We start from the raw sequence: 9,589 nt of genomic DNA on the forward strand, positions 1-9,589 counted from the left end.
AGGAATACATTGGAAAGAAGGTTTTATTTCATACTTAAACTACAAAGGATATGTAAACATGAATAATTATTTAAATAATAAACGTGTTTATGCTAAAGGTGTAGAAAAAGTGCAGTGGATATCGAAAATGTTTGGTTGCGATAGTGTTTATAATTTGGAAGATAAATCTTGCCCTAGCTTATTAAGTTTGTATGAACAATACGAAACGAATAGTGATGTGTTTAGTTGTTTATACCATCCTTCAATATGTGCATTAAAAAACGTGCTTGTTTTAAGAAAATGGTGTCTCGATAATAAAATTTTCTAAAAAATATATATCTAGTAGTTTTATTTACTTTCCTTCTGTTAAGGGTTGATTAGTAATATAAGTATGACTAGCAAAGTATAGTCAATATTTTTATTAGCTGTTGATTAATACGACTTTAGTTTATTCATGTACATGGTCTAAGGAAGTCATTCCTTTTCAAAAACTCAAAGTAATCATCATAATTATAAACAAATAAAAATGATATTAAAAGTTAATGATTTAGTTGACGTTGTTATTGTAAAATGGAATTTGTGTGGGCTGCATCATGTACATATATTAAACTATAAGGAATACGATGGTATTCTGATATCAACGATCTCAAAGAAATCCAACATTTATTATAAAGGTCTTAAAGTTTCCGCACGCGTATTAAGAATAAATAATAAGTATGTTGACTTGATACCATCAGCTGATTAATGTGTAACTAAAATCGTCTGATTTTCATAAATAACCTTATAAAGCTGAGTCATTAGGATTTATCTGAAATTGACACATTAAAAGTAATTTGTTGAACGATTTAAAATAAACGATTACTTATATAAATCCAAATAATTCTAAAATGAGATGTCAATAGTGATAAGTAGGCTATCCAAGAATAATATCACCATTGAATCATCTTCGAGGAGTTTCTGACAACCTGATCATTCTCTTGTTACTGATTATATTTAACATCGATCGTGAAATTGGAAGTTGTAGCTCACGTCTATACGATGCGCGGCGCGGCGCAGCTAGACCGCTAGACGCGCCGCGCTTTATCTAGAGACGTGAGCTACAACTCCCAATTTTACCCTACTCACCAGATATGTGCTACGTTGCTAAGTTATGGATGTGTGTCAAACCCATCAATTATCATCATCACCATCATGATCAACCCATCACCGACCTACTACTGAGAATTGGTCTCGTCTCAGAATGAGAAGGGTTTAGGCCAAAGTCCGCCATGCTGGCTCAGTGCGGATTGGCATTACAAGTAGTTTTAATTGCAGAAGACAAGAAAAAGTGGGACGAAAAGTTTTCTTTTAGGCTGCCTTTCCACCAGATATTATTTGCTACATTGCTAAACTACAGATATGTGTGTCAAACAATGCCAATCATCATCACCACGATCAACCCTTGGCCAGCTCACTAATAAGCACGTGTTTCTCATAGAATGAGAGAGGTTTAGGCCATAGTCCTCCATACTGCCTTAGTGCTGGATTGGCAGACTTCACAGAGCTTTGAGAATATTATAGAGAACTCCCAAGCATGCAAGATCTCTCACGAATCACCATGTTTTCCTTCATCGTTAAAGCAAGTGATATTTAGTTGCTTGGTTAAAATAATGAAATTTATAGCTTAGATTTTCTAAGAGATCTGTGCCATCACAAAGCGGCGGCAATGCTTAGTTGCTTGCTTTTCCTGCATGATTAGTAGCAGGAGGTCGAAATCATGTACTTCTACGAAGTACCTGACTCTTCTATCCTACAGCACAATTTTTTTACTTGATCTATTCGACCACCATCCAATAAGATAAATACTATATAAGAGCGATTCCCTCGCACTCAAAAGAAATATTTCCTCCACTTACAAACATCCCGTCAACAGATCCTAAACTAACACTTACTAAATTATAAAATTAAGGGAAAATAGACCTTATCTACTAGAAATAAGGCTTATAGAATACACCGTAATACCTTTTGGAGTGAGTCATATAAAACAAGCTTTTTCTATGTGCTCCGAAGTCAATTTCGATTTGCGCTTCGTTACCCCGACCACCAATTCATAGGATTTTTTTATATTTCTGTAGAAAATCTCGTTTCATTATTACGATATTTTTTTCATTTACAATGTGCGGAAGTACTTACTTTCGTTTATAGTAGGCAAATCAAAAAAATGTGAAAAAAAGTTTTTTTTTAATAAAAAATAGCGAGCCAACGAGCAGACCGGTCACCTGATGTTAAGTGATTACCGCCGCTCATGAACATTTGCTGCACCAGAGGAACCGCCGATGCGTTGCCGGCCTTTCAGGAGTTTGTTGGTCCGCCCTTGAATAACCTCATCTTGTAATCTAGTGGGAACACGCCGATGGGAGTTGATTCCACAGTTTGTGTGGAAAAAAGGATCTGGCACAACAGGCGGTCGAAGTGCACCAGGCACCCAGGTGGTGAGGGGTACCGCTATAACAGGAAAAAAAAATAAGTAAAAAATGTTTTGATGTAAGATGGTAGGTACGGTACCCTTCGCGTGTGATTCCCATTCGCACTTGACTGATTTTTAATTTACAATCTACGAAAGTAAGTTAAAGTAATAGCCTAGTGTCTATTCTTAAAGGGCTTCGGCCTCCGATTTGGATTTATGAATTATGAATCGTAACGCGTACGTGTCGTATTGCTAAAATTTTGAAATCAAATTCGATACCTACTCGTCACGTAGAAAGGCTTATTAAATCTAACAAGGTGTTAACAAACACACGCGGGGGATGTACGCCAATCAGCCTGAAAAATGTCAAGAAGCTGTTATTTCTGTTCGAGGCTGTGCTATGGTTTTACCTTGTTACCCGACTGCGGAAAAGCCAAAAGGAAGGGTAATGATTTTAGCAGTGTATGTATATATGTATGTATCTATGTATGTACGTATGTGTGTATGTATGTTTGTATCCAGATTCTGTGTGTTCCACCGTAGCGCCTAAACTACTGGGCCAATTTTGATGAATGAGGTGTCGTTGTAAAGGCCCGGGTGACCTAGGCTATATATTATACGAAAAAAAAAAATTGACCTAGCGGATGTTACATCAGAAAAGTGGGGGGTTTCCAAAAATATTTTTTGCTATTGTATCGTGGGGTGTCAAATGAAAGAGAAGAAAATTCGGAATTCATGGGTATAAATGTACAACAACATTAAAATACGGCAAACGACAGACAAACAATTTTATTCTCATACGTATATTTCTATGTTATTAAAACGATCGCAGTCGGGTTTTAGTTTTCAACTTTATCTTGTTACACCAATGTATTAAGAGGGGTCTCTCCGTCACTCGCTTCATACAAACGTAGTTCCAATTTCATTTAATTTTTTAATTAATGTATTTTTTCCTTTCTTTTAAGTAACCACTATCCTATCCTAATTTACTTAAATCTCCAATTTTCCTTTTACCGCAATAACTTTTACATTAAATATGTACAATAACCATTTATAAAACGAGAGAGAAAACACTCATAAAATCATTTCTGCGAATGAAACGTTAATTCCGTGAACAATGTCTTAAAGCCATCCACTTAAATACGGGTCAAATAATTTTTACTTCGTCAGCCAAAGTTGAGAGAGCGTTTGAAATATTCTAAGAGTTTTATAAATAATATTTCCCCCTTCCCAATATTTTCTTCAGCTCTTAAACCACAAGCCATGTTTTCAATCTTTCAAACATCAAACAAATTGAAAAGTTCAAGGTCGAGTATGATATAATACAATTAAAACTTTTTCTTTTAAAATCGTACTTACTCTCTACTTACTTAAGAGGGGTCTCTCCGTCACTCGCTTCATACAAACGTAGTTCCAATTTCATTTGAATATGAAGCAACCAAAGTCCATGAAATTTTGCAGACATATTCAAGAAACTAATATCTATGTCTGTGGTTTTCCAGATTTCTGCTAACATATTCGGTTTTCAAGTTACGCGGTCTTAAAAATTTACATAAAAATCTTTGAGCCCCTGTAATTTTAAAACTACATATTTTTAGAAAAATCTAAAACACCACAGACTCAGATATTAGTTTCTCGAATATGTCTGCAAAATTTCATAGACTTTGGTTGCTTAATATTCAAATGAAATTGGAACTACGATTGACTGAAGCGAGTGACGGAGAGAGCCCTGTTAATAGAAGAGTTTAAAAAACTTACACTAGGTTGGAATTTTTTTAGAGTTCGAGAAAAACCCTTATAGGATCACCTCGTTGTCTGTGTGTCTATCAAGATTTTGAAAATGTAATCACACTTTCGCATTTCGCTTCAATTTTAGTATGTATTTTTATAAACCAAAAAAATATCCCCATTCATAAACTCTTCTTAAATTTTTGTATTCTTACAAAATTATTAGATTAATTATATCTGATCATCTCTTTAATGAATAGGGTAGGGTAGGGTAGGCATTAAAAGATTAATTCGAGAAAGAATCCCGAGGGACTTTTGTATAGAAAATCTTATTTACTTCAAGTGAGTGCTTCCGTGTGGTCTAAATATAAGGAGGCAAGCTTTTCGTTACAAAGCAGATAATAATCCTTTCATTTTGAAAACAGTCGATATCACCAACTATGTGTTCCATTTTCAGGAATCTACCAGAATTCTAACTTCTTCTAATTTGTTTTTTTTTTTTTAAGAATATTAGCCATGCTAATCGTGCCTGATACTCCCTTTTCCCCCCCAATCAAGCGTAAAGCTTGTGCCAAAAGTGAGTATGACAATAGTGCAACGGGTGGGGTTTAAACCGCTGACCTTTCGGAATTCAATCCGCTCCTCAACCGTTGAGCTATCGAGGCATTATTTATTTGCTATAAAGCTCAATCAGCACATTTTAAAGTTAAGGTTTTATCTCAAAAATTAAAATCTTTTTATTTATTAAGTTAAATAAAGGACCTGTGTCATGATGAAGTGAATTTTGTATTGAATCTTATTTCAAACATCAAGATGTATTCATGATCAACTCATTTCCGCCCCACTACTGAGTACAGGTCTCCTCTCAGAATGAGAAGGGTTTAGCCCATAGTCTGCCACGCTGGCCCAATGCGGATTGGCAGACTTCACACACCTTTGAGAACGTGGAGAACTCTCAGGCATACAGGTTTCCTCACGATGTTTTCCTTCACCGTTAAAGCAAGTGAAATTTAACTGCTTAAAATGTACATAACTGAAAAGTTAGTGGTGCGTGCCTGGGATCGAACCCCCGATCTCCAATTAGGAGGCGGACGTTCTAACCACTAGGCTATCACAGCTTCATATTCAAGATGTATTCATATAAGAGAAATAAAGCAGCTTTGCTATAAAGATAATGAATCTTGTATAGGATAAAATCGCTTTCGCTTATGTTTTGGTCCACGGTGTTAAGAGCAGCGAATTTGATCGCGCTCGAGTCCAACATTCTGTACTCGATTCCTATTGAAGGCGGGATTGAGATTGCTTGTTTTTATTTCCCTTAAATTCCAAATGGAAATGAAATATCATCCTCTAAAAATCCTATTTCAATTTTGAAATTATCAAATGTTATGTTAATGTTACTGAGTAGAAATTTTCTACGTAGTTCTTTTCGGTAGGAAGGACATTTCGAACCAGTGCGTTAGATTAAATTGACGATTCGGAAAGAATTTTTACAAGTTTATTTTGAATAATAAAATCTTTCATTGCGGAAGTTTAATACTTACTAAAAAATAGGCATCATAACACCACGCCAATTTGCCTTAAAGCCAGCTTTTGCCTACGACTTCTATTAGGTACGTGATATGATTAAAAATAATTATTATTTTTAACCTATTAGTACGTACCTACTCGGGCATAATGTAGATCTATATCTATCAGTGAAACAATTTTCAAAATCCATTTTTTCAGGTTACGGAGCTTTTTTCTTTTTTTATATTAAAAAAACAGAGAGCAAATGAGCAGTCGGGTCACTTGATGTTAAGTGATTACCGCTGCCCAGGAACATTTGCAACACCCGACGTACCGCCGATGCGTTGCCGGCCTTTCAGGAATTTGTTGTACGCCCTTTAGAGGTGGCTCTTCTAAAATCAAGGATCCGCCCCTTAAATAACCCCATGTTGTGATCCAGTAGGAACATCGCAGATAGTTCATTATTTTATTTATTTTAAGCGTAGAAGTATATACGTATTGCTATCAAGTTAAACCAATTTAGAACACATTCCTTAGAGGGACTTAATACGACTGGGGACTAAATATATCTAAACTAATAGTCCTTTAAGTTCAACACGCTACCGCACTTACCTACACTACCATTTCTTTCACTTATCTTAACACAGAGTTGCATTAAATTCTACTTCTAAAACAGGTAGCCAACAAAGTAAAAGTCAACAAGAAAGGTTCTATAATATGCCCCCGTCCAGCTGTTACCGGCTTAAATATCGAGAGTCCAGACCCAGTAAAACCGTGATCATTACCGCATACTTATGTTGTTCCACATACATTTCAATAACATGATCAGTAATCACACACCAAATGTTGTGGTGCTGCTAGCTGCAATCAATCGCACCCTAGATTGTGGATGTGTAGGGTGCTCCAAACACACCCATTTATTTATTTCCACACGCCCCCGCTCAGTTCGGTGTACCGCTAAGTGGTAACTAAGAGACAATAAATTGGAGGAGATAATAAATTATATACTAGGCCTCAACTTAGGCTAGCTCAAAGACTTACAAATCTAACAACAACGTGAAAGTGGTAACGAACGTTAAACAAGTGTAAATTACAAGTGTAAATTAAAAATTTTCAACACCCCCGACAAATCATTTTCAAATAAATAATTATGTATATCTAGGCAACGTCCATCTTAACAGCTTGACATTTGTCAATTGACACTTGAATATTATGAATCTAAGGGTTATCTAACCTTCTTTTCTACAAGAAAACTAGAAAATAGCTGATAACTTTTAAACGGCTGAACCAATTTTTTTGGATTATAGCTAAGAACACTCTCGATCAAGCCACCTTTCAAACAAAAAAAAGTAAATTAAAATCGGTTCATTCGTTTAGGCGCTACGATGCCACAGACAGATACACAGATACACAGATACACAGATACACAGACACACAGATACACAGATACACACGTCAAACTTATAACACCCCTCTTTTTGGGTCGGGGGTTAAAAAATTATAGCACCCCCGACAAGTGAAGGTTACAGTAACTAGAAAAAAGCTGATAACTTTCAAACGGCTGAACCGATTTTCTAGGATTATAGCTAAGAACACTCTCGATTAAGCCACCTTTCAAACGAAAAAAACTAAATTAAAATCGGTTCATTAGTTTAGGAGCTACGATGCCACAGACAGATACACTACACAGATACACAGACACACAGATACACACGTGAAACTTATAACACCCTTTTTTTTGGGTCGGGGGTTAAAAATTGTCAACAAGAAAGGTGGATGCGTCCTTTTCCAGCCGTTACCGGCTTAATGTCGAGAGTTCGGCCGCTCGGGTTTCGCGCCTTTACTGTTACACGATGATCTTTTCGTGAACACTTACACGTACACCCAGTAAACCCGTGTTTTTGACGTGACAACGTCTTATAATTCGATAGAGCCGGCTGCACGCACGAAAAAACATGACTCATGCGGCGTTACCTCGCTCTGAGGCGTTCCATGTAAGGCTTGAAGTGCAAGCGAGAGCGCGGAACGAGCGACAAAGAAGCACAATCGGCCTTTGTTGTCACGTTCAACTATCGTCAGTAAACCGACTTTACAGACAACCAATTTTTTTTACCGTATACTTACGGTCTTCCACGTATTCGTACATTTAAATGATGTAGTCACACATCAATAGCTGTGATAAGTCTCCTCCAATTTATTACCACATAGCGGTTTACCAAACGAAGTGACAATGGAAGTGGAAATAAATATTATATGGGTGTGTTTTGAGCACCATACACACCCACCACTGATGTGGAGTAGAGATTTCGAGCACTGTGATTGGCCAATTCACAGTCCGCTCCGCTCTACTCCGCCCATCTGCGCGTCAGTGGAAACTTACTCTTAAAGCGATAAAAGAGAGTTTCGTGGCCTAACTGAGAAAGTTTACGGATTTGACGGTGGCACGTCACTCAGACATGTTGTTACGGAAACACGCCTGAGGCAGGCGCGTATTTACTTACTTTATTTTACGTGAGACTCTGTATTGTTCTGGAATAATAATATCGCAGTCAGGATAAAGGTTTATTTTAAAGTTTATCATCATCATCATCATCAACCGATAGACGTCCGTCCACTCAACGGACGACATCAGTGTGCCTAGTGGGAGATTTTTAACCTATTCGATCGCGTAAAAGTTAACTGCGTTTTGTATGGAATTGAAACAGCGCCATCTTCTTGTCACTAGATGGCGCTGTTTCAATTCCATACAAAACGCAGTTAACTTTTACGCGATCGAATAGGTTAAAAATCTCCCACTAGGCACCCAGGCGAGTCGCAGAGAGCCGCTGGATTCAGGCGGCGCAAGACCGTGGCATGTCAGATTAATATTTAGAGGAATGTGCAGCGCCCAGACAAGTCGCCAAGACTTAGGGGCGCTAAGAATATAATGTAACTAGTTGTAAGAATTATGTTAATACAATAATATAATAATAATAATAATGTGGAAGTCCATACAAGAGACCAATTTCCAACGGTGAACGATTGTGGTCTATCGGTTGACGGTGATGACGATTTTTTAAATAAAAATAGCGAGCAAACGAGCAGACGGGTCACCTGATGGCAAGTGATTACGGCCGCCCATGAAGATTTGCAGCACCAGAGGAACCGCCGATGCGTTGCCGGCCTTTCAGGTACTTGTTGAATAACACTATGGTGATGATGAGACGTCCACTTCTGGACCTAATAGGGAACTTGTTTCCTAAGTAGGTATCTTTCAATAATAGCTACAAATTATATCACGCGCGAACGAAACCAGGAGAAATAGCTAGTACCTACTAAGTTATTATTTTATTATTTATCTACGTATGTTTAGATGCAAGTTGCGTTTCATTATAGTAATGTAAGTACTCATGTTACTTTAAGCTTGTTCTAGGATCTGGATTATCCCTTTGTGGGAATATTTAAATAGCATTACTAAGCTGGATGGCATTTTAATATAAGGAGAGGTTTCTTTTGGTATTCTTTTATGGTACAGTATAAAATAACTTATTTTAGAATAATCTACATAACTATAGATCGCGACAGGTTGAGATGGCAATTGGGGCATCCCCACCCGATTGCCGCCATGACCTGTCGCACACTATTATTAATAGGCAGCTACTTTGCGCTATCGGCCAAAAATGAAAATTTACGTGTTTCAGGATTTTTGGTAATTCCAAAATCAAAAATTCCACTCGATAAAAAATCGAGGGCGAGTCATCATCATCAACATCATGATCAACACACTGCCGGCCCACTAGTAAATATGGGTTAAGGCCCACTGATTCGGAATGCCTTTTCTACCGAGAAGAACCAGCAAGAAACTCGGCGATTGCTCTTACACTTAATATAAAAGACATTGTTGGGCATGATGGTCGTCAAGCGCAAACCGCAATGCGCAAAGCTCTT

Source organism: Maniola jurtina, chromosome 14 (genome assembly GCF_905333055.1).
Source record: "Maniola jurtina chromosome 14, ilManJurt1.1, whole genome shotgun sequence".
Classification (NCBI taxonomy): domain Eukaryota; kingdom Metazoa; phylum Arthropoda; class Insecta; order Lepidoptera; family Nymphalidae; genus Maniola; species Maniola jurtina.